This window comes from Mustela nivalis (assembly GCF_964662115.1).
Source record: "Mustela nivalis genome assembly, chromosome: 10".
NCBI lineage: Eukaryota > Metazoa > Chordata > Mammalia > Carnivora > Mustelidae > Mustela > Mustela nivalis.
Window position 1 is genome coordinate 93,698,108 of NC_139029.1, and position 7,261 is coordinate 93,705,368.

Here is a 7,261-nt window from a genome sequence, read left to right on the forward strand (position 1 = left end):
CTCACCCCCGTCAGAATGGCTGAAACCCAAACATAAGAAACAACAAGTGTGGGCAAGGCTGCGGAGAAAAGGGAACCCTCTTGCCCTAGTGCTGGGCACACAAACCGGGGGAGCCATTGTGGACGATGGTATGGAGGTTCCTCAAGAACGTAACAACAGAACCCCCCTACGATCCAACAGTCCTACTACGGGATATTTACTCTCAGAAATACATAAGCACTAGTAAGCACGAATACATGCATAACCAAATTCTGGAAAGGGCCCAGATGTCCGTCCATAGATGACCGGTGAAGACAATGCGGTATATTTATACCACGGAATATTACTCAGCCATAGAAAAGAATAAAATCTTGCCATTTGAAATGAGACAGGGGCATCTAGAGTATATTGTACTAAGTCAATTAAGTCTGTCCGAGATAGCTCAATACCGTAGGATTCCACTCGTATGTGGAACCTAGGAAACAAAATATATAAGCAGAGCAAAAGAAAAGGGCACCAGACAAACCAAGAAACAGACTCTTAACTAGAGAGAACAAACTGGTGGTAGCCAGAGGGGAGGGGGACCAGGGAATCGGGGAATGCAGAGGGCGTCAACAAGTGCACTTTTGCGAATGAGCACTGAGCAATGTATGGAAATGTTCAATCACCACATTCTACTCTTGAAACTTATGTTAACACTGTAAGATAACTATACTGAAATTCAAGTTTCAGTAAGGTAAACACAAGTTTCAGAAGATGGAGCACTGCTTGATAGATTCCTTTGACTTGACCTCGTGCCATTCACCTGGCGGCCTCTTTCTAATCAAACATGGAAACTGCGCGAAGATTAAATGGGGTCAGGTGGGCCAGGTCTCCTTCCATTGCAGAGTCCTCCTCCTTTACTCCTCTGGTGGAGAGACTCGACAGAAAAGATCCGCGTTCTGCTATTCCCACGTTGCTGTTTTAGAGGAACGTTATACGACTCAGTGTTCCCTACTCATATACTCATCACTGTATCAGAACAGCCTCGGAGAGTTAGTACAAATGCAACCTCGTCCTTTTGGTTTCTAGCAAGTCTGATTCAGTGGGCTGACGTGGGGTCTGGAATCTTCTTATTAAAGTCCGGTGTTTAGTCAGTTTGGAAACTCCCTGAGATCATGGACGTCCCTTAGAGTTCTTGAGACGCATGATTTCCTACATATTAGCACTTCTAGTCTTCACAGTCCACTTGTTCATGGGAGCTTTCCTTTTTCCTGGTTCACAAATGAAGAAACAAAGGCACACGGAGGACCCAGTTCCCCTGTGACTGGCCCCGGAACCCCTTGTTATGGGGGCTGGAGGCAGGTCTCAGGGAGAGTCCTCTTCTACGCCAAACCCCACGCCCCCATTTGCCAATTCGTGCCTATACCTTTCTGCAAAGGTGCTTCCTTTACCTAGACCTCATTCCTGCCCGAAACCTCCGGGAAAAATTCCATCACAACGGGCTAAGAGCATCATGTTGTCAACACTGGCTACTGAAGTGAGACCCTGTGCTTGAAAATTATACTTTGGGGCACCTGGGTGGCTCAGGCAGTTGGGTATCTGACGTGGCCTCTGGTCATGAGCCCAGGGTCCTGGGATCGAGTCACATATCGGGCTCCCCGCTCAGGGGGGAAGCCTGCTTCTCCCTCTGCCTGCATCTCTCCCTGCCTGTGAATGCTTGCTCTCTCTCTTTATCTCCAACAAATAAATAATAAAATCTTTAACAAAAAAAACATTTACTTTTACTTCTTCAACTACCATCGATATATAGTGCTAAGTAGGTTTTAATGTTAACATAGTATTAAGTAGATGTTCATTCATTCCAGTTACTTTTAGTAAAAGTCTTTGGTTATCCTCGTCAAGTGTACCAATGACTTTATTTTAAAAAATCAAAAGCTTCTGCACAGCAAAGGAAACAGTCAAAAAATCAAAGAGGCAACCCACGGAATGGGAGACGATATTTGCAAATGACAGTACAGACAAAAGGTTGATATCTAGGATCTATAATGAACTCCTCAAACTCAACACACACGAAACAGGCAAACATATCAAAAAATGGGCAGAAGATATGAACAGACACTTCTCCAATCAAGACATACAGATGGCTATCAGACTCATGAAAAAATGTTCATCATCACTAGCCCTCGGGGAGATTCAAGTTAAAACCACATTGAGATATCACCTTACACCAGTTAGAATGGCCAAAATTAACAAAACAGGAAACAACATGTGTTGGAGGGGATGTGGAGAAAGGGGAACCCTCTTCCACTGTTGGTGGGAATGCAAGTTGGTGCAGCCTCCTTGGAGAACAGTGTGGAGATTCCTCAAGAAATTAAAAATAGAACTTTCCTATGACCCTGCCATTGCACTCCTGGGTATTTACCCCAAAGATACAGATGTCGTGAAAAGAAGGGCCATCTGTACCACAATGTTTATAGCAGCAATGGCCACGGTCGCCAAACTATGGAAAGAACCAAGATGCCCTCCAGCGGACGAATGTATAAGGCAGATGGGGTCCATACAAACTATGGAGTATTATGCCGCCGTCAGAAAGGATGAATACCCAACTTTTGTAGCAACATGGACGGGACTGGAAGAGATTATGCTGAGTGAAATAAGGCAAGCAGAGAGAGTCAATTATCATATGGTTTCACTTATTTGTGGAGCATAACAAATATCATGGAGGACAAGGGGTGTTAGAGAGGAGAAGGGAGTTGGGCTAAACTGGAAGGGGAGGTGAATCATGAGAGACTATGGACTCTGAAAAACAATCTGAGGGGTTTGAAGTGGCGGGGGCGTGGGGGTACCAGGTGGTGGGTATTATAGAGGGCACGGATTGCATGGAGCACTGGGTGTGGTGAAAAAATAATGAATACTGTTTTTCTGAAAATAAATAAATAATTAAAAAAAAATCAAACAAACACCCAGGGTTCCTGGGTGGCTCAATAGGTGCAGCAAGCGACCTTTGTCTGCAGAGTTGTGGGTTTGCACCCCATGTTGGATGTAGAGATGACTTAGAAATAATCCAAAAAAAAGTTTAAACATTGTATATGTGTATGGGGAAATTTTGTACTCATTAGTCCCTCTTGTTCCTATATATATATACATTGTGATTACTTATACCATAACGTAGTGCTTTAATGACCATAGCTTCATGATGAGCTTTGACATGGAGTGGATTTCTCCAGTTTAAGGCTTCATGGCCATCTTGCTAGTCTCAGTACCTCGATGTGCATATACATTTTTAGGATTAGCTTGCACATTTGCCCCCAATGTGTCTTCTCCCATGTGAGTCCGAATGAAACTCATTTGGTATTCCAATCACCTGGAGTCTCCTAATCTATGCATGGGATAGATGTCTTTCTATTCATTTAGATTGCCTTTAATTTACCCCAGCAATCGTTTCCAGGCCTCTCTGTTGTTTTTAGTTACTTGATCTACAATATGGCCACTATGCACATTTCTGGAAGCCTTCAATTACATTATTTGTCAGAGAGAGACACAGTGACTGAGGGAACACAAGCCCGGCCAGTGGGTGAGGGGGAAGCAGGCTCCCCACTGAGGAGGGAGCCCGAGGTGGGGTTCCATCCCAGGAACCTGGGATCAAGACCTGAACTGAAGGCAGAGGCTCAACGACTGAGCCACCCGGGCGCCCCTATTTACAGGATTTTTATATGGAGAGAGAATACTGAAGTCTGGAAAGCACGGAAGTTCTCAGACACAAAGGCACAACATCACTGATCGTTAGGACAAGGACACCCCTATTAGACTTTGTGAACTTGCCTCGATTTCTCCAGCTGGCCAAGTCAGAGGCGGGAGGTACTGATACCAGCAGTTTCCTCCGGAGACCTTAGAAGTGTCGGCTGCTTTGGGCCACCTTGGAACCCAGGTGTTGGCAGGCAGTATCCCAAGGAGCGGAAATCTGGTCCCAGTCTAGGGTCCCTGGGCCAAGGTAGGTCAAAAACACCGTGAGAGACTGGAACAACCACTGACATCATGCCCCAGACAGCACTGGCCACTTCCTCCCAGGAACTCACCCCACCCCCGCTTCTCATCACTTCTGCTTACTCGACAGAAAGCCCTGTGACAGTTGCAATGATGTTGTATTGACCTCTGTATTCACGGCTCCAAGGACCAAGCCAAGCACTGCGGAAGCTCTCAGAAAGATCCCTTCCCCGATCCAACAGAAGTGGTCGAAAATCTCGAATCTCAACTGCAGTCCTAGACCGAATGTCCTGCAGGAATGCTCTCTGCTTTCTCCCAGAAGGCAACAAATCCCCTTCCTTAAAGAGGAGCCGCAACACGCTCGATGTCCCGTGACATGCCCTTGCGGTGCGCTCTGATGAAGAAGGGACTGCCCTCTTGGAGTCATCTCAAAGGCCCACCCTGTCATTAGGATTCGAGTGCTTGGCCTACCCCTGCGCCCTTTTGCTGAGCAGGGAGCCCCCTGTCCCGCCCCCTCACCATGAGACTTGATCCCGGGGACCTGGGATTAGGACATGAGCAGAAGGCAGACTCTCAAGGAACTGAGACACCCACATGCTACAAGATCTTGTTTGCATTCTCCCACTCACTGCTTGACCTCCCCAGTGAAATCCTCTTGATGTCAGAATTCCACGCTCTTAACACTAAGGACTAAGACTAAGGAAAAATGAGACCCTGAACATATATATAGACAAAATATATAGTGCATAAAGCCCTTTACCACAATACATTCCAAAGAATATTATTGGTATCACTGTCTCAGAGGCAAGAGCCCCCTACTGTGGTCGTTTCTGACCTTACAACAATAGTCTGCAGGAAAGGTGGACCTCTGCAACTCTAATTCAAATGCCCCTGATCCCCCTAGGCCCACACTTACCTGGACACATCCACCGTAAGGGCGGCTCCAAGGTTGAAGCTCGTGGGCACCTCCTCCTCCTCTGGGAACTGGTACAGTTCTCCAGCAGTACAAGCGAATCCCGATCCATCCTGTGGGGCCCCGCCCCAGGGGCACGGGCTCACTGTGGACTGTGTGACTCTCCGAGTCATCCCCCTCAGCTCATGCTGCCTCATGCATTCCTCGGTTTCCCTTCAGTTTTCTGGACTCTGCCTGGGCTTATTCTTCCCTCCTCGGGCAACCACCTGCACCACCATGGCCTTGTTCTTCTTTGCGATATTCTCGTCTTCCAGACTTGCTGATATCCTGTCTTCCAGCTCCTCTCTCCATTCTCTGTCTTCAGTGTGGACTCAGCCCAGGCTCCTGTGGGAGACACACAGAGAAGGGACCAAGTCAGGTCCCGGCTCCAGTCCCCAGGACTCCATAACAGGCACCTCAGTCCCTCGTGCACGTGCAGACACTGGAGCAGGAAGGGACTTGGGAGAATTTGAATATCAACTGTAATTTACACATGGGGAAACTGAGGCCCACAGAAATTAGGAGAATTTCCCCCACCAGCTGACAGCAGCAGAGCCCCCAGCCAGGCCTTGGCTGCAAACTCCCCTGTCCAGGCTCCTCACTCCCCCTCCAGAAACCCACCTCTGAATATCAGGGGACACTGGTCAATCGAGATTCCACCCTGAAAACAAAAATGGCCAGAAGGAATTTCCCCTGGAATATGCTTTTGTCACAATTCTACACCCCTACAGGTTATACTCAGTTGGCTTACAATCCGGGTGATCTACAGTAAGTACACCCTCAAGATGGGAGAGCAGGAAGGCCTCGAGATGGCAAATGCATCGGGCTGAGCAGTGTCTTTTCTTTTCCTGTCTCACAGAGTATGGGTCATAGCTAAGGTGGTCTCAGCTGACATTGTCTCCAGTCATCTAAGGAACTCAACCTACTGGTCAGTAAGGGCAGGCCGGGCCCTAACCCAGTTCTTCCTGGACCTGTCATTGCAATCTGACCCCACTGGGGGACTGAAACCACCATGTAAATATAACGAAGCCATAGGTGATTGGAGGACCCAGGCTGGACAGGAGAGCACATGCCTGTGCCTGCCGTTCTTGACCCGATAGCCCCGGAGGGGTGGGAATCCACGAAAGCGCTGTGTACCACCATCCGGGCCTCTGGCTCTTATCAACCTTCCTCCCCTGTCGATTTCACACCTGGGACAACCCATGCAGGAACAAGTCCCTTTGAGCCATTGTGAATCGAGAAACTGAGACACAGGAATCTCAAGACACAGCCAAAGTCATACTTTCCCATCAGGTTTGCAGCTACAGCTACAACTGTTAAGATCCGAGCTCTCTCTTTTTTTCTTCTGCTTTAGGGATTTCTAGAGACAACGAACAAGGCCAGCCTCTCACACCGCAACGGACACTCCCAGCCTGTATTTTCTGTATTTTCTCATGCTTGTAAGTAAATAATCATGCTTGCAGAATATCAACCTCCGACAAAGCTGCTTGGAGACCTTGATAAAACAAGACAAAACAAGGCCATCTGACAATATTGCTCAGGACAGACAAAAACAAGGTCACAACGCAACCCACAAACCAAACACCGTCTCTCTTCCTAGGAAAATGACTATGACGTCTTGACTACAATCATAGAATTGCCAGTGCTAATAGTGTTCAGTAGAGATCAAACCCCGCCTCTTTTCCAGGCTCCCCCCACATCACCTCCCCAAACTCCAGATCCTAGGAAACGGCCTCTGAGTGTGTACACACTGGGTGTGTCACTTTCTGTCCGCAAGGAATAAAAAAGCTAGCGAGGTCAATGAGAAATGTGTTCCTGGAAATTCAACAGAAAGGAATGAACACCCACGTCCCAGGAATGAACAGCTCTCAAAACCCAGCATCAGCAATAAAGGTGATACTGTCTATGGGATGCCCAGGCTCTGGAAACACAGAAGTTGTTTTAATCCTAAAACAGAAACAAATTAAAATTGAAATAAAATAAAAGTAATAAAATTGAGATAAAATAAAATAAATAATATAATATACATTTAAATAAAATGAAATAATAAAAAGACCCTTTCTACCCATGCCATTAGTAACGAACATGAACCTCGGTGTTCGGGCAGATTTCCCCAGCCCTGGCTGACACAGAGACTGCTCTGGATCTCAGGGTTGAGAGCTGGAGCCACACGTTGGGTACAGAGATCACTTCAACGTAAAATCTTGACAAAATGTTTAAAAATATGCAGCCCCTGCAGGCTGATCCAGTTAAGCCTCCTACGCATGGTTCTGTTCAGGTCATGATCTCGGGGTCCCCACAGGGCCCAGTGAAAGGACCTCTTCAGATTCTCTCCCTTGCCCTTGCCCTAGGCCTATGCCCGCT